The sequence below is a fragment of the Callospermophilus lateralis genome, chromosome 11, assembly GCF_048772815.1.
Source record: "Callospermophilus lateralis isolate mCalLat2 chromosome 11, mCalLat2.hap1, whole genome shotgun sequence".
Lineage (NCBI taxonomy): Eukaryota > Metazoa > Chordata > Mammalia > Rodentia > Sciuridae > Callospermophilus > Callospermophilus lateralis.
In genome coordinates, this window is record NC_135315.1 from 114600058 (window position 1) to 114619131 (window position 19074).

The window sequence follows — 19074 nt, forward strand, 5'->3', positions numbered from 1 at the left end:
GACTCCTTGGTTAAAAAACTATAGTTTATCAAGTTTTTTTTTTTTTTAAGTTCTAACTAGTATAGGGACCAGGCAACTTTTCTTTTTCTTTTTTTACACTGTCTTCTATTGACCCATAGCTAGCATATTTTGTAGTATTTGGTCCCACACATTGCTATAGTAGAAAATCCATTTGAACACTAGGAGGGAAATCTCAGGAGATGAATATTAAAATTACTAAAATTTCACTACACATAGGTGTCACATTTTAAAATACAAAGTATCATCCATTGTTATGGTGAGTTATAAGATACATTATGGCTAATGGAGGAAAATAAGAGGATTGGCTAGGCATTTAACAAATTAGGAGAGAAGGTTTGAAAAGGAAATTGATAGAAAAAATCAAAAGATGAATTAATTTTTTGACTTTACCAAGAGATTGCTGAGCACATTTATCAAGCAAGGTGGTGGGACTTGCTTGGAATGACTTCAAAGCACAGTGTGATGCTGAGCACATTACATCGGAGACTGATGTAGAGCAACAATATCAGAGATTCCTTTTGTTTGACAAAATGGACTTTCTCAAGCATATAAGCAGTTAGTTGTTCATGACATTCATTTTTTCTAGCCAAATGGGTTTATGTAAGACAGTATAGTTGAAAGAGAATGTAATTTAGAGGTAACCAATCTTCATCTTTATTTCTATACTGCCATGTTGTATGACCAAGAGTTACTCTCTAAATCTGAGTCTATAAAATAGAATACCATGATGAAGTAATAAAATCTCATATTCATAATGATGACCCTGTGACAGTGAAAGTCCTGAAAAGTCTAAATTATTCACTATTTATATAGTGTTAGCTTTGTCTCAAATTGTAATCTTTTTATTCCTTTACTCCCCATTGCTGAATAATAGTGGGGTAGAGTATATGCCATGCTTTTCTGTATGCTGAAATATTGCCTTGAAGCCAATATAAATACACATTTATGGTTCTGAAGAAGATATTTATTCTGTCAGTGTTTGACAGTGAGCAAAAGATTAGATTTTCTTGCATTTTCTTGCCTAATACTTCTCTGTCCCTCTTTGAATTTAGGAGCATGTATCCTGTTTGGAAATCCTTTCTCGAGGGAACAATGCAGGTAGCCCAGTCTCGGATCAATATATGTGAAAATTATAAAAACTTCATTTCTGAGCCTGCCAGGACTGTGAGAAGCTTAAAAGAACAGCAACTAAAAAGGGTATGTTCCCACTTTTTTTGTGTCTTTTATATATTTTAATACCTCACTGCTACATTTGCAGTCTGTAAAATTATGCTAAATTGCTTTTAAAAATTTGAATGTTTTAAAAATATGGTCACAGATGTTTCTGGGTGTCATTTTACTAGAATTTCTCAACCATGTTTTATTAACTGATAAAGCTGAGTGTAATTTGAATTCATGGAAATTGGGAAAGTTCAGTAAATACTCCTTAGAAATATAACTCAAGTAAATACACCTGTATAGTTTCACAGTATGGTACATTTGGATGTATATTAAAATAATTGTTATTAAGTCCACTATATCTTGAGAACAGTTTGTATTAATTAGCCTCAGTTTCAACTTGTGCCATTTTGCATAATTAATCTTATTTTTAAAAGTCTAGTGTACTCTAAAGTTGAATTGTGTAGGATATACATAAGTAAAGTTTTTTTTCAAAAGGACCTATTTATTTGATTATCCAGAAATTTAAAATTCATAGGAAAAATATCATTATCTTATGTGATTGTTATAGTATGCTGTTGAAAGTATATGTTTGAATTGTGTCCTTTTTGGAAAGAGACTAATAAAAATGGAGATTATCATGATACTTAATAAGAAATTAAAGTTTTTTTTAAGAAGGTCTTAAATCAATAACTTTTTTTAAGTTATAGGTGGACAAAACATCTTTATTTTTATTTTTATGTGGTGCTGAGGATCGAACCCAATGCCTCATACATGGTAGGCAAGTGCTGCACCTCTGAGCCACAACCCCAGTCCCAGTTATTGAAGTTTTTTAATAGAGATATTAATACTTCAGAATAGTAAAGCAATTATTTAAGGAAATAATATTTCAGAATCCATCCATTGTTCCAATTCTGATTGTCATTTGTAAAAATACTAATTTTCTTCTTTGCCAAAGATGATTTCAGTTGCATGAAATAAGTGTGTTAAATGCATATATGTGTATATATAAAATTTTAACCTCTTAAAAAAGAGCACTTTTTTCATAGTTCTGTTTTTTTAATTGATTTAAAAAAATAAATAAATGACAGCGGAATGCATTACAATTCTTACTACACATATATACCACAATTTTTCATATCTCTGTTTGAATATAAAGTATTTGACACCCAATTCGTGTCTTCATACGTGTACTTTGGACAATGATGTCTATCACATTCCACCATCTTTCTAATCCCCTGCCCACTCCTTTTCCCTCCCACCCCTCTTCCCCATCTAGAATTCATCTATTCCTCCCATGTAGAGTACTTTTAACACATTTGTATAAAAATGTTTATGCTTATCTTTGCCCAAAATTATCTTGTTCATTGTAGACTATGTGATTAAACTATGTGACCACTCATCAATGATCTTAAGTTGGAAGAAAATGTACATTCATGTATGTGTATGTATCTGATTATGCAGAAAAAGGAATAGAAGGGAAGAACAGAGAAATAATACAATTTAACTTGCTAATCAGGCAGAAATATTGTGGTTCAAGTTGCCATTGTATTTATCAAATCTAACTGAATTACTGAAAAGTTCTACTTTTTTCAAAATCTGAATCTTTTTTTTCCCCCTTAGGGGTGTATATTTTATTGGAAACCTTAAATATTCTTCAAACAGAACCATAATCTTCAATCAGGCTCTTGTGTGGCCTACACAGAAAACTGTGGTTTTTAGGATTAAAGGCAAGGAGAGGGGAAAATACACTGGATGAGTGATTAAATTTGGCAAGAGGATCTCTCAGGATGAATGCTCTTCAGCCAGTTTATCAGCTTTTGCCACAACTTCTTCAATGGGTCCCAATTTTTATGTGGTGCTGAGCATCCAACCCAGGGCCTCGCACGTGCTAGGAGAGCGCTCTGCCGCTGAGCCACAAACCCAGCCCCCAAAATCTGAATATCTTGAAAAAAATTTAGCTACTTCTTTGCTTTTCCACTGGTGGATAGATTCAGACCTGAATTATACAACATTCCTGGGGGGGGGGAAATATTTGAGATTTGATAGGAATTAACTTGTATCATGATATAGATGATAATAATGGCATTTGTGTTTACAAAGCAGTTGTTGAATGTTATACAATGGGCATAACTATCATGAACCTGGGATTGCACATAACAAAACCTATTTCAAACTGGTTTAAGCCAAAATGAGATTGTATTATTTTATATATCTGAATACTGCAAGACTTATTCAGACATTGGCAAATCCAAGACGGGCTCAGATGATGGTAGTAGAACTCACTCTTTCTTTCCATTAGCTCTGCATTCTCCAATGGTTTCATCTTTTAGTAACTCCTTCCACTTGTTGGTCCCCAGAATGCCACATTTAGAAATCTTCTGGATAGCAATCCCAGATTTTCAATTTTTCCAAAAGTTGTAGTAAAACTAGCAGAATGATTCTTCATATTGGCTACATCATTTTGCATTCCTACTAACAATGTATGACGAAGCTTCCAGTTTCTCCACAACCCTGCCGATACTTGTCTTGTTTTTTTTTTAGTTGTAGTTGGTCACAATACCTTTATTTTATTTACATTTTATTTTTTTAATGTGGTGCTGAGGATTGAACCCAGGACCTCACATGTGCTAGGGAAGCACTCTACTGCTGAGCCACAAATCCAGCCCCCCACTTTTTTTTAAATCACTATCACAGTTGTGAGGTATTATTTCATTGATTATAATTTTGATAATGGTTAATGATGTTGAGTGTTCTTATATTTTTATCATAAATTTTTCCTCCACTGTTAGCTTCCTAATTTTATAATACTATAATTCTTTTAGTAATTACCTTAGAGATTTCAATATGCTAATTTATTAGATTACCTTGATTTAGTAATTTTACTGTTCCCCAAACTTAGTCCCAAATTAACTTTCATAATCTACCTTGAATTAATATTTTACTACCTCATGAACAATACAAAAATCCTCTAGCCCAGTGCAGTGGCACACACCTACAATCTCAGAGGCTTGGGAGGCTGAGGCAGGAGGATTGCAAGTTCAAAACCAGTCTCAGCAACTTAGCGAGGTGCTAAACAACTCAGTGAGACACTGTCTTTAAAAAAAATACAAAAAGGGCTGGGGATGTGGCTTAGAGTTCAATCCTCGGTACCAAAAAAAAAAAAAAAATCTTTCAGCGTGTTGTTCTTTTTATCTTCCTATTATGACTTTTGTTTTGTTAGACCTTTTGACTCTGTCCATATTTCTTTTATACTTTTTCTACTTTGTATTTCTACCCTTTTTTCTATATATACTTCTATTGGTCTATTTGGCTATTTATTAATTCTCGGTTCTTCTATTCCTAATATTTTAAAAATATTATCTTTTGGAATCTTAATGTATTTTTTCAGTTACAGAGTTTTAATGTGACTTTTTGGAGGTTAGATTCCATTTTTCAGTTGTAATTCTCCCTGTTTTCCATGTGCTCCTAATCTGTTTCATAATTCCACTAAATGAATCACTATGTGTTTTTTTTTTTTATTGTATGCTGATCTTCTTGGTTTTCATTATTTGGTCTATGGCTTTAGTGTGCCTCACCATGCTGAACATTGTGGATCAAACATGTGAAGGTTCTTGAAGATGTTATTTCCAAATATGGTGATATTTAGCAGGCAGATAGAATGCTAGACCTTTGTCCTGGTAAGGTCTGGTTTTGGGGGTCTTTTTAGGGGTGATCTATTTTACTTCTTTGGTCTTAACTGAAAGTATGGGATGCTTACACCAAGACCTTTCTACTCTGACAAAACTTGAACTCTAGCTTTTCTTCTCAGCATCATACAGCAACTCTGATCTTCTGATCTCTGACCAGTCATTAGCTACTTTTATCTGCTGGATTTCTTGGCGTTTCATTCTCCATATACCTATTAGAAATCAACAGATGACTCAAGGGAAAATCACATGTAGTGTTTTGAACTTGCTTCTCTCTGTAATATCCTTCTTTCTAGATCTTTGCCTTACAAATTCCTGATGTTTTCATCATCCCCTGAACTACAGACTATCTCCACAGAATAGAGTAAGAATACTATTTTCTGTTTATATCTTATTTTTGTGCCATGATTCAACAGATGTCCTAAAAGGAGGGAAAGTCAGGTTGAGTGGAGAGTTATGTAGGTGTGGTCCTCTTCTAGGTCTCAATTCTGTAAGACCGGGGTATGCTTTGTCCAATTTTCACACTTTCCAGACTATAGGAAGATAGGCTAATTCAAATTCTGTCACCATGAGAACCAGTTTCAACTTAATATTCTCCCTCTATAACATTAAAGTTAATGTTCTTTTTATAATGTTCTTTATTTTGGCAGTTTTCTTTTGTATACTTGGGAATACACAGACACATTATAATTATGAAGGACTTAAGATTATAATGAAAATTACAATGAGAATAATACCATAATCTTTTCTGGATCATTTTTTAAAAATATTTATTTTTAGGTGTAGTTGGACACAATTGCTTTTATTTTATTTATTTTTATATGGTACTGAGGATCGAAACCAGGGCCTTGCATGTGCTAGGTGAGTGCTCTACCACTGACTTACAACCCCAGCCCCTTCTGGATCATTTTTTATATGTGAATATTTGCTTTTAAATCAGAACAAGATCCACAGTAACATAAGGCTTTTTGCCATTCTTCTGTTTACTTAGTAGTGCCTTTGTCCATATTTTTCTCATTTATACTAGAGTTTATCTACCCTCCTTGAAATAACTGTGATTTGGGGGTTTGGGTTTTAGCTCAGTGGTACAGCACATCGTTAGCATCTACAAATCTCTGCTTGGCCCCCAGTGCCACAAAAATAAAAGAAAGAATTGTGGCTCATATTTGTCTAATAATTTAGAATTTGTAAACTGCCACCATATCCATTATAGTGTTATCAGATTTAAAGAGATTTAGATTTGAACCTAGAATTTCAAAAATAAATAAGTAAAAATAACAAAAAACTGTTGAAATTCAATATTTAAACAGTTTTACAGAAAAATACATATAATTAATTTACCTTAGTAGACTACTTAAGCTCTTAATCATTTTATCTTCTTAGAACTTAGAAAAAGGAGGGGCTGGGGATGTGGCTCAAGTGGTAGCGCACTCGCCTGGCATGCGTGCGGCCCGGGTTCGATTCTCAGCACCACGTACAAACAAAGATGTTGTGTCCACCGAGAACTAAAAAATAAATATTAAAAAATTCTCTCTCTCTCTCTCCTCTCTCACTCTCTCTTTAAAAAAAAAAAAAGAAAAAGGAGACTATTGATTATGAAGAAATAACAGAATTGGTTTATTCTTTTTTTTCTTTATTGCCATGATATCTGCAACAGCAAGCCTTTTATGGTTGCTCTTCTTATGCCTTACCTTAATGTCAGTCATGATTGTTAGGCAAACTGTGACACTATTTGACACAGTACTTGAGATGGAAGTACCAGCTGTGCATGGAATTCTAATTTGCAATTTGAAAGTCATTAAAAGTGCTGATTTTTTTCCTGGGTTTCCATCCTGAAGGAATAATGCATGGTCCTTCAGACAAACTCATTTCTGTCAGCCTGAAAACTAAAAATTGTAATAATTGCACTTTTGTATTTTACAGTGTATGGACCAGTTGACAAAGATCCAAACTGAATTACAAGAGACAGTGAAAGATTTGGCTAAAGGCAAAAAGAAGTACTTTGAGACTGAGCAGATGGCTCATGCAGTGCGAGAGAAAGCTGACATTGAGGCAAAGTATGTATTTTAATATTTCTGAGAAAATTATTATGCAGTTAAATGTTATTTTTGCTAATTAATACTTTGTTTTTTGTTTATATAGCATATAGATTTGTTCTTAGGTTGTGTTGGTTTCATTTGTTCTACATATGTTATGTACTTTAGGTCCCATTTTCATTTTATATTGACTGGTTTTTATCTGTTAAAGTGGCAAAGTAGGAATCTCTGACCTTTAAATTGAATATTTAGACAAGATAAATGAACATTGTACTTACAGACGTGAAAACTTATGGAGAGTCTATTAAAAGTCATGATGATATCAGAAAGTAGGGTTTAAGAGCCTCATTTTATCATGCAAGACTCTAAAATTCAGTTATAGTTGAAATCCCTATGATATCTCAAGGTGTCATTGAAGGAACAATGGCACATCAAGTGAACAAGAGCACTGACCTCCTTTTAAAACCCTATCCCAAGCACTGTTTTTTATTGTACATGTAATTCTCATACTTCTACTTTTTAAAGTATGCTTTAACAATTTTGTCAATATTACTTTCAATATATGTGAATTATAGTCCTTTATTTTGAGACTTTTTTTTAAATTTTATTTTTATGTGGTGCTGAGGATTGAACCCAGTGCCTCATGCACACTAGGCAATTGGTCTACCTTAGAGCCACCACCCTAGCCTGAGCCTATTAAGGAAAGGAAGGAACTGGCAATTGGTAATAGGAGATACCAATCAAGCGATAGAGATTTTTGCAATGACACTTTGAGGAAGTGTGATAAATATTGGTGGGGGGGTGGGAAACCTGTGTTATAGAACTGAACTTAGGAGGCTTGTGATCAGGAGAGCTAAGACTTCTGTTCACAGTGCTGATTGTTGCAAAATCTAGGAGTCCAAACTCGTAGGCATAAAATCAGAAAGGTTTGGACAATTGTACAAATAGTCCAGCAAGGAGGGTGTTACCTCTAACATGTTGTTTTGTTGTCATTGTTGAGACAGGGTCTCTCTATGTTGCCCAGGCTGGGATCGAACTATTTATCCTCCTGACTCAGCTTCCTGAGTAGCTATTATTTATAGGTGTGTGCTAACACATCTAGCTTCCTAAAATGGCTTTTATCTGCAAGAAATTTAAGCAACTTCATCAGCAACTTAGGAAAATTCAGGGGTTCCTGGGAAGTTTATTTAGTATGATGGGTTGATGAATGAATACTCACTGAATACTTGATATTACAGTGTAACATTTAATATTTTTCTAATTTAAGTTTATTGTTTTTATTTTATTTTTTGAGCATTCAAATATTTCCCATGCATTCATGGAGTCACTAAATCCATCTTTCCAATAAGATCTGGAGGTTAGCAGATCTCAGTTGGGATTATTGTACCATTCTGGCTTTTAGGAACTTGTCTTTTAAACTCTCTGGGATTCTAGAACAGAGAATTGACAGATTTGTAGAGCATCTACAAATGCCTAATTTAGCCATGGGTGGACTGTTCCTGAGAAGTGTGTATTTGACTAGGTCTATTTCACGGAACTGATCACGAGGAACTGCCTTCTCATGTGGCCAAATTCAAAGTGAGACATTTTACTTCAGTGTATAACTTCTCTGGAAAATTAATTCAACTACAGAGTAAAAAAATGGCTCTATGTCTTAATTCAGTTAATATTTATTTAGTCATTATATTGGGCACTATGGGTCACAGATAAGTTAGGTGCGCTTTTGTGCCTTCAAGGAATTTAGAGCATATGATTTAAAAAAGTAACTTCATCATTTGTCTATTCATAGTAAACTCAAAGAAATTATCTACCTAAAGACACTCACCTAGTCACTAATTGCTTAGAGTAGTAATCTGAAAACACTGTTTTGAAAGCATAGAAAATGGAGAGATTACTATTGCCTGTTGATAAAGGAACCTTTATAGAAGAAGTGATGCTTGGGCAGATTCTTGGAAGAAGAATGAGTATGTTTTTTTCTAAGCAGAGATAGGAAAATCAGGAAGGGGACTAAGCACTGAAGTAAATATAGTTTTGATGGATGCTATGATAGGCCCATTAGGAGAGACTACAGGAGGAAGAGGGTTAGTCTGAAGGAGATGGTAAGTTCCATTTTGGATATGTAAATTCTGAAGAGCCTGGGAGACACTGACATGGATATATTTGGGAGGTGATCAAATATCTGTTCTTATGTGAGAATTTGGCACTGAGAATTGAATTCTGAAGGTTATAGGATGTCTATCAGTTATAGGGATGCAGTCATATATACAGTGAGATATGAATTTGAATTTGGAGACCCAAGGAACATTAACATTTGAAGGATAGATGGTAAAGACTAGTACACAGTATAGTTTTTTATTTGTATAGTGTGTGATTTTTAAAAATCCTTATTTTTTTTAGATTGTCATCTTCAATGACATTTTATGCTATTGTTAATGCCTACCTAAATACCATACAAGAAGTGTATGCAGATTAGCAAATGAAGCAGACGCCATAAATTTAAATCTATAATTTTATGTTGGACTATCCATGTGCAAGTCAGCCTATTTGGATAATGACTATTTAAAAAGGAGAAATGACAGTGCTTCAAGCACAGTCTTTCTTACCCTGAGAGGTACTTTCAAATCTTAATATAGGTAATCTTAGCTTTCCTACATCAAAATGAATAGAAATATGATTAATAAAAAAAAAAAAATTCTCATAAAATAGGAATACAACTAGGCAGGAAATAACAGAAATATCTTAGACCCAATTTTTTTTAAAGCAGTGGGGAGGAGTTAGGAAACTGTATATTCATCCCTGAATGTTTTCTCTCTTGTTAGAAATGCAAGAGGCAACTTTTGCTGTCCTCTTCACAGTGTCTGTACACAGACTGGCTGCTTCACCTTCTAGTCCCAAATGGTCTGCAACTCTGCTTCATACTAAGAGGCATAGCTGCCAGTGCATGCATTGAACTCTCCCATGGCAATCACCATGACACTGCAGTTAAGACAAACATTTCAGCTTCAAAAAAATCATGGCTGTGGGACTGTTGCTTGTTCCTTAGCATCTGTCTGTTGATTTTGTCTATGTACTTATCTCTAGCCTTTAAGTAAAAGCAGCATACTACTGCTGACTGACAGGTTATAGTTCCCCCCGCCGCAAAACTTAGGCATCAAGGGAGATAGGTAAGAACACCAGAGTGGGAGAAGATTAAATAGAACAAAAGTTTACAGGACAGAGAGTCTTAAGGGCCTTCTTAGTAAGTTCAGATTACCTTTAGGAGGGAGGGGGCACACAGGCAGGCAAGAACCCAAACACAAATCATTTTTAATGAGGGGAGTAACAAAAGCAAGGACTTTCTAGAGCCTATAGATTGCATTCTGGTGTTGTACCACCTGACACACATAGCTCTGAGAACCTTGGTCTCCCCAGGTTGGTTGCCCTGGGGTTTCTCTGACCTTTTGTAAAAGAACTGAAGTGTGTGGAATTATATGATACTAGGAATAACATATAGTTTGATGACTCTTTTTTATTAGAATATACTAATATATTTTTATTTTTTTCTTGGTCAAATTGTATTTTTAAGGGTATTTTAAATATGTTAATCCCAGTATTTTTATTTTCCTATAATATTAAATATATATAATTTATAAATAAAGGCAAATAAGCATCACTTTTGACCTTTGTAAATTCACTTTAGAACAGTGTCTTGGAAAAGGGTTATTAATTTTTTTTTAGTAATTATAACATTTGGTAATCTTATTATGATATAATTTTATTAAACATTCTTTTCTATTTTTATATAGGTCTAAACTTAGTCTTTTTCAATCAAGAATCAGTTTACAAAAAGCAAGTGTAAAGGTGAGTTTTTGAAAGGTATATTTCACAATTGAGAAACCTTACCTTATATTTTAAAAGTTTGGGGTCTTTTGAGAATGGAAGTGGGTTTTTTCTACTTTAGAGAAGCATTTCAAAGTCAATAACCCAGTGAGGAACTTTCCTTCCCAGTGATGGGATTTTTCACCCAGCTGTGGACACTGGACATAGCTTGCTTCCCAAGACTGCTTGAGGGGTAGGTTTGGATGTGTTACAACTCATGTAGTCTGTGTATTTAACTCTTAGTCCAAGAGACAAAGTGCAGGGGCTTTCAGAAGCGCTGTAGAATCATTTCACTCAGACTTAATACCTTAAGACCAGGTCTTCTGGGCTGGTGCAAGTGAGTTTTTCTGAGGGGCCCTCAAACTGGAGTACCTGTCAAGTAAGCTTAGAGACCAGAGTTTGTTGCCAGACTGCCCACCAACAGGAAGTTTTTCTGACACATTTGGATTGTTGATTTTTAAAATACTAGTATCTAAAACCTCCAGATCTACCCATGTCTTCAAAAATAAGGAACCTTTATTTAGAACCTTTATTTTCCCATCTCAATAAACTCAAAAAAATATTTTTCAGTTCTGTAGCAAACTTTGGAATTATGTTAAGTATTAATAACAAAGGTTTAAAATGTTCTCCCCATGTTTTCAGGTACTATTTCATTTCTTAATAGTGAAGAATAATTTTTACATACATGTAAATGTTTTCTCCACATTGTTATTTTTCCTCTTGGTGGGGAGCCATTAATTGCTGTTTTTCCATACAGTATCAGTTTGCACTGATTTTTTTCCTTTTATTATTATGTTTTAGTTAAAAGCCCGGCGATCTGAGTGTAATTCCAAAGCTACCCACGCAAGGAATGATTATCTTCTTACACTAGCAGCAGCAAATGCACATCAGGATCACTACTATCAAACAGATTTAGTTAACATTATGAAGGTAATACAGTTTTAATATCTGTGATAATTTTGTTTCGTTAAAAACAAACAACCCATGAGCTGGGTGTTGTGTACATAGGATTGAGTATAGAATACTAACAAGGCTACTTTCTATTTCATTAGAATGTGCTCAATATTGGTGACCGACCTTTGTTTTCAAGTAATTTGGAATTAATTTTTAATGTTTAAAGCCAATTCACAGTAAAGGATTGCATTATTCCTTAGACATAGAAGATATTTGCTAAATAGTGATTATTGATATATAAAAGATAAGATTGATATATAAAGTGTGACATAATTCTTAAGCTGGGAAACTGCTTCTGAGCTATTTCCTGAGATATTGAAGCTAGATAGAATCTTCAAGTACCTTCTGAATTATCAGAGAAAGGCTGGTATTTCAGCATAGTTTTATTTTTTGTTAGGTTGTACTGTTATTTGTTATTTTCTGCAAAATATTTTTTAAAACAGGTTTTACAAAAAAAGTATATAGTATGAAAATATTTTTATAAAAAGGTGTGTTTTTTATATTTTTATAGTGTATTGCTTAAGAAAGTCTGAATTACTTATTAACCAGAATTTTGGCTATTTTTTGTTTTTAAAAAAACTTGGATTTTTTCCAAGTGCCATGATTTTATCTTTAGTAGGTGAAATTATGCATTAATATTTGATGATTTTTGAGTTGAACATACAAAAAATGCTGGTGGTTATATGAAGATGTCTTCTACTCTGGGTTTTACTCTAAAATACTGAAGATTGCATTACAATTTGTATATCCTGGTCTTTCCTCATCTATACTACCTGTATTTATTTTGAACTTTCACAGAAGTAAAGGAAAGGGGGAAGGGGAGAAGAAGAAAACCATTTTAACCCACTGCCAGGCTGCCTCTACTTGCAGGCAGACAGACTCCACTTTGAATTGCATCTCCTTCTTTCCTGTTTTCTTAAGAACCCAAACATTGGATTATTCTATCTTTCTCTTATATTTTCAACACAGCACTCTCAAATGGGTAGTTCTTAATGACTCTTCAACACATATATTGCTATAGTTAAATTGCTTGTTTTAGGAAATCAGCAATTAAAAATGGGGTTACAACTGGCACAGGCAGTCTTTTTACTACAGAGGCTCTGGGAAAAGAGATCAGCTTTATCCAGAAATTACAAGTTCCTTGTTTGAAAGTAAAGATGGAACATTTCCTGAGACCTCTAGCAAAAGGCAGGAATGTTGGAGGATGTCAAACTGGACTAAGAAGTAATTTATTGCAAAAATTTCTTCTTTCCAGGCCTGAGATTGTAGTTCAGTGGTAGAGTGCTTGCCAAATACTTGTGAGGCACTGGGTTCGATAAAAATAAATAAACAAAATAAAGGTATTGTATCCATCTCAAACAAAAAAAAATATATATATATTTTTTAAATTTCTTCTTTCCTTTTTGTTTATTGCCTGAAATCCCCTTTTTTGCCATTTGTCCTGTTGCAACTTCTGCTGGTTAGAACATAGGTTAGAATAATGAGACAGGAACTTATTTTATATCCAGATGAGAACTCTATGTGCCTTTCCCCAAAGAGTATTTGACATAGAGGTTAAATGTTTTAGCATCTTATTATAGTGCTTCAGACTTACCTGAGAATTGGCCTTTCATTCATTCTAGCATGACTGCTTTAGGAAAATGTATTGTTTCAAACAATACATTTACTGAAGATGATTTTTTGCACAGCATTTGATTCCTTATATCCTGTATATGTCTAACATTAGATCAAAGCTGATAATCTACAAATTAAGTATCCCTTATCTGAAATGCTTGGGACCAGAAGTGTTTCAGATTTTAGATTTTTGGATTAGAGATGCTCAGTCCGTATAATGATTTTTTTGTCGCTGTGAATATTTATTTTTAGAGCAGCAAGGGCTATATTCAAAGCACAAAATGGGCCCCTGTAACATTTTTCTTCTGTCAATTTCTACTTTCCATTTCTGTGGAAAAAAATGGACAAGATATCTCCAACTGCTTCTTTCTGAGAGAGGAAGAAGTTGGTGGGGAGTGACCTGAAATCTTTATTCTCTATCAGGTGGGGCATGGACAGTTAAGGGTATTCAGCATCAGGGTAGTCCAGAGGTCCGTGGTTGCCATTGGTGGGTAACTGGACAAGGTACACATAGGGTAGGATCATGCTAGGATAATAGTAAACAAGATAGCAAAGCATTACTTTTTTGTAAACAATTAGCACAAAAGCAGTTAGTATTTCTGCCAATCTCTGAAAACCATGAAGACAGTAACTCATTAAACCTTAAGGTGTATTGAGGTGTCTTACACCCAGACAAAGCAGGTTCCTGCTCAGGAGATGTGAGCCACCTGGGAAAATAAAATGTCTGAAATAATCAGTAAGAAATACAGAGCTGGGCTGGGGATGTGGCTCAAGTGGTAGCGCGCTCGCCTGGCATGCGTGCGGCCCGGGTTCGATCCTCAGCACCACATACAGACAAAGATGTTGTGTCCGCCAAATACTAAAAAATAAATATTAAAATTCTCTCTCTCTCTCTCCCAATCTCTCACTCTCTCTCACTCTTTCTTAAAAAAAATATTAAAAAAAAAAAAAGAAATACAGAGCTAAAGGTTAGAGTTTAAAAAGTGGATTGTCTGATGGGTCTTCCAGTCTTGATAGGAGCTGGAACTGGACAACTGAAAAAGGGGGAATATATCAAGGACAGGGATAAGGTTTTAATGTTAGGAGTCTTATTTGGTGCTTCTTTCTTGGTGTGGTAGGTCTTGCAGTAAACAGGTTGATTGGTATTTGACAATCTGCACCTATCTTCCAGAGGCTCTCTGGTTCCAGCAAGTCACTCCCCTCTCCAGAGCTGAGTTAGAACTTGAGCAGTAGGTTAGGCAGGGGGCCATGTAATCAAGCATTCTCAAAACAGTGTATTCCTATTGGGAGTTCCTGATACCAGGCTTCCCTGCCTAATAGCTCCACCACTGCTCAGTTTACCCATGGCTCATAGATGGCTCTTGGCAAAGATGGGATCTAATGTTCCGTTGATTTGTAAGTGGAGGCCGTTTAAGGCTTTAGAAACATTAGCAAAGTTGTTAGAAACATAGACAGCATTTAGTTGCTAAACTCTGTCACATTTAATATGCTTAATGCCAGTTTTTATTTTTCATCCAGCAAGAAGCCATGACTTCTTAAATGATAAAACAGTACAAATTTCAAACCAAGATGTAGTTACCCTTTTGAAACACCAGAAAAAGGTTCTGGCTTTCAGATATATACATTGTTAATTTATTGTAGCATTTCCTTACTTATAATATTCTTAACTGTTATTCTCCAGGGCTCAGACCGCATTTTCTCTTAACACATTTGCTTGTGACATGACCAATTCTGTATCCTTAGCTTCCTTACTTGTTTCATTAACTTCTTCCTCTTCACTCTTTTCTTGTACCAGTTGGAGTCTGTGTGTTTTCTTCAGTGTTTGAGAAAGCTTCACCTTGAACTGTGAATTTCTCAGCAGCTGCTAAATGTGCTTGCCGAGGTAAAACTTCAATCTTGGCTTTCCCAAAAACTATATAGGTATCTGGATCTGGACTCTTACAGACATCTGGTTTTGTGATGACAAAGAGGATATTCTTAGATATTTTTGGATATTCATTCTAATAACCCAGCCTATCAAAGACCCAGTTTGGACATAAATTTCTGTGCCTTCTTTTCACTTTCTGTGTTACTTTACTGACTGATTCTTCATCGATAGCATTTAGTTTTTATAATGGCACAGGTGTCCCCTACCATGCATATTTTAAAATGAGCTAATATTAGCTTAAACAGCAGCAAAACTAAAATCTTAGTCTGAGGGTAGCTTCAGTGATAAGAGTGTGCACCAAGAATGTAGAAAGCCCTGGATTGAATCCTAGCACCACTTAAGCAAACAGACAACCCATTTTGTTTTGTGGTATAGGGAATCAAACCCATGGTCCCATGCATGCTAGGTAAGTGCTTTACTACCGAGCTATATCTCTAACCCAAACCCTATGTTTTCAAAATTGAATCTACACCAAAAGAAGATGTCCTTCAATAAACCAGGAAAAAATACCTTATTTGTGGGACCTGTGCTCTGCCAAAAACAAAGAGAAAATTAATGAACCTGACCAACTGTCAGATTGTTAGGTGTTCTTGAACTTCCTTTGAAGTCCCCATGCTTGTTTTTAATCAGCATTAGGTAGATTATGCTTCTAATTTTTCATTTCATGAAACATTTTAGAATATTGATTTAATATAGAGGCAGAAGATCCTTAAAAATGTAGTGTGACTAACTTATTTCTTCCTCAGGCTAATTCTGTGGATCTGCAGTATTGGAAAACTCCCACCCATCACTCTATTGGCTTCCCTCACTGAATTGACCACAGTTTTGTACCTTATTTAGAAATGCTTATTGTTCTGAGTAGATGTTAAGGTGATAATGCCCTAGTTAGAATCTTTTTTTTAAATTATATGGACAGTTTAGAAGCAGAGGATTTTATATTGAAGACTTAAGTACCAGAGTTTTTTTTCTATTGCAAAGCTGATATTTGGTCTTGGCTTTGGAACATATTTCATCCCCTTCTGCATTCTTCGGCACCAAAACAATTGATTATTCTATTTTCTCCATATAGTTCTTAAATTCTGCTGCTATATTGACAATTGTTGGGATCTTGGTGATGATACCTCATCATGTCTGTCTTGGAGTTACAAGCCACTAGTTGCCCTCTGTCTGATGCTAACAAGTTGTCCTGAGATCTCCTTTTGCCATCTCCTCTCTGGATCTTCAGCTTTTTGTATCATATGTCTTCTTTTTTCTTAGTACCTTCTTGAGAAAGGTATAGAAAGTAAGCTTTTTTGAGGTGCTGTATCTATGAAAATGTCATTATTCTGTGCTTATAGTTGGGTATACAGTTAAAGGTTGAAAACTGTTTTTGCAAATGTCGGAATCCATAATCCATTGTTTTCCTGTTTCCTATATGGCTTGAGAACTCAGAGCCATCCTGGTTCTTGGATTCTTCTGTCTGATTTCATTTTTTGCTTTTCGTTTTTAGAAATTATGGACTATTCTTAGTATACCCTTGGATTTCTTGGATTACTTCTTCCCTTTGTTTTTCTCTTTCTGGAACTCCTTCTATTAATGTGTTGAGTCTCCTGGTCTGGTTTTTAAAATTTATTTTCTCTCTTATTTTCCATTTTTGTTATTATGCTCTATTCCTGAGAGAATTCTTCAACTATTTTATTGAATGTTTAAATTTTCAAAAATAGTTTAATTGTCTAATTATTCCTTTTGTTCCCTAAATCTTCCTTTTTTTATACAAGGTTTCTAAGGAATATGACTATATATTGACTTCTTTTAACTCCAGTGCCATCAGTAATACAGTTAACTTTCAAGTTACTTCTGCTTGTATATGCTTATATGGTATCTGTCTTAGTTTGAGGTAGGATTTGTCAAATTGGAGCTTCACTGTAGGTAATCTGGTAGACCATTAATGGGGGAAGCCCCAGTATTGATATTCTTAGCTGGTTTCTCTTGAACTTGTCAAACCCCACCCCACCCCCTCACCCCCCCTTCACCCCCCTCACCCCCCTCACCCCCCTCATTCCCCTCATCCCCCCTCCCCTCACCCCACCCCATTCCATCCCACCCCGCCCCACTCCCACTTCACCCTACCCCCCTGCCCAATATACACACCCTCCCTTTGCTGTCTTCTGAAGTCACTTCTTCAGATCTCTTTCCTTGGGTTGTTTTCTGAAGAACACTTCCCTGACCTGGTACTCCTCCCAACCATGAAAATGGTTTATCTCATCTTTGTAGCACATAGTATAGTTGCAGTTTATTAGATCTATGACTACGTGATGAGTACCTTGTCTCCCATTTACCTATACTTTCCATAAGGATAGTGGTTGGTTGTTTTATTAGAGATTTTATCCTTTCTACCTAGTTCAGTATATTTTTAATGCATGAGAAATGTTTGTGAACATTTGAACATACTGAAAAAATGAATGAATAACCAATCTTGTTTTAATCCTCACGTGATAAATCATTTACTTCGTAAATGAAGAAATTAGATAAAGCTTGAATTCAAATCTGGCACGTCTAATAGAAGGGCTGGTGTCACTAATTCTGTACATGATGCTGTTTCTTTGGACTTCTTTTTTCTTTTTTTGTTAAATGGAGCATTGTCTTTTTCTTTTGGCTTCCATAAGGAGCCATGAGATGATGAAAGTGTTTTTGTTCATTTTGAAGCGTGGTATACAAGTTACATTATTTTTTTAAATAACAGAAGTTCTAGCTGGGCCTTGTGGCACATGCCTGAATCTCAGTGACTTAGGAGGCTGAGGCAGAAGGTTTGCCAAGTTTGAGGCCAGTCTTGGCAATTTAGACCCTGCATCAAAATAAAAGGGCTGGGGATATGGTTTAGTGGTAGAGTACCATGGGTTTGATCCCCAGTATGCAAAATAAATAAAAGAAATTCTAGTATATTTTAGATAACTCTTGTTTTGTTTATGGGAAGGAGAGTGTAAAAGAGACTTCAGTGCTTGGGAGTGAGAATGGATCAACTATTTAGGTGCCTTGCATTATAAGATACTACAAGTGCTTTAAAAACCATTATTTATTTAGTTTTTATAATAATTTTCTAATAAATTTATAGTTATTATATTATAGCCAGGACTTAAGGTCTCGGTGTTCTTTCCTGGACACTCTGGTGTTTTCTTACCACCATACCATTCCTTGTTAGTAAAAAATAATATAATAAGCAGTAGTATATAGTGAATATAGTAGTATATAGTGAATATCATAAATTCTGAGAGAATTATAGTATAAAATTATTTGTTAAACATTGCACATTCTCTCCTGTTCTAATAATTCTTAAAATGATGATCATGTCTCTATCGAAATATAAATATTTGCACAGCTTCCCCAAGGCATACTTTTTATTCCTTAAGCAAGTATTGATTAGAACAAATACTAAATATATATTGCTCTGTGTCTGTATGTTGTCAGGCTAGTGTTTTTTTTTTTTTTTTTTTTTAATCTTCAAACCAAAAATCTATTGCTAAACCGTGGACCTGAGATAACCAGTTTAATCAGATCTCTAGAGAGCAACTTAACTGGCTGCTGGAAAATGAGATAGTTGTTCCTTAAATGTTCTTTTGAATAACATGATCTTGTAAAATATTTTTCTTTTTAAGAGTTCATACAATATTTTCTTTGTGGTTTGGATGAAGAAAAATAAGGCACAGTACATCAGAGTAGAAAAGATAGCATTAGTCAATCTAATGAAAGACTTTAAAAGCTTAATAATATTGGGAGCTTATTTCTAGACAAATGTTTTTTGTTCTCATTGAAAGTTAAACATGTCTGGACTAGTTGATAA

General features: G+C 34.7%; 1 pseudogene; it reads left to right on the plus strand.

Moving 5' to 3' along the window:
• Positions 1 to 1077: 1077 nt before the first annotated feature.
• LOC143637774 (F-BAR and double SH3 domains protein 2-like) overlaps positions 1078 to 19074 on the plus strand; it is a 138030-nt pseudogene continuing 120033 nt past the window's right edge.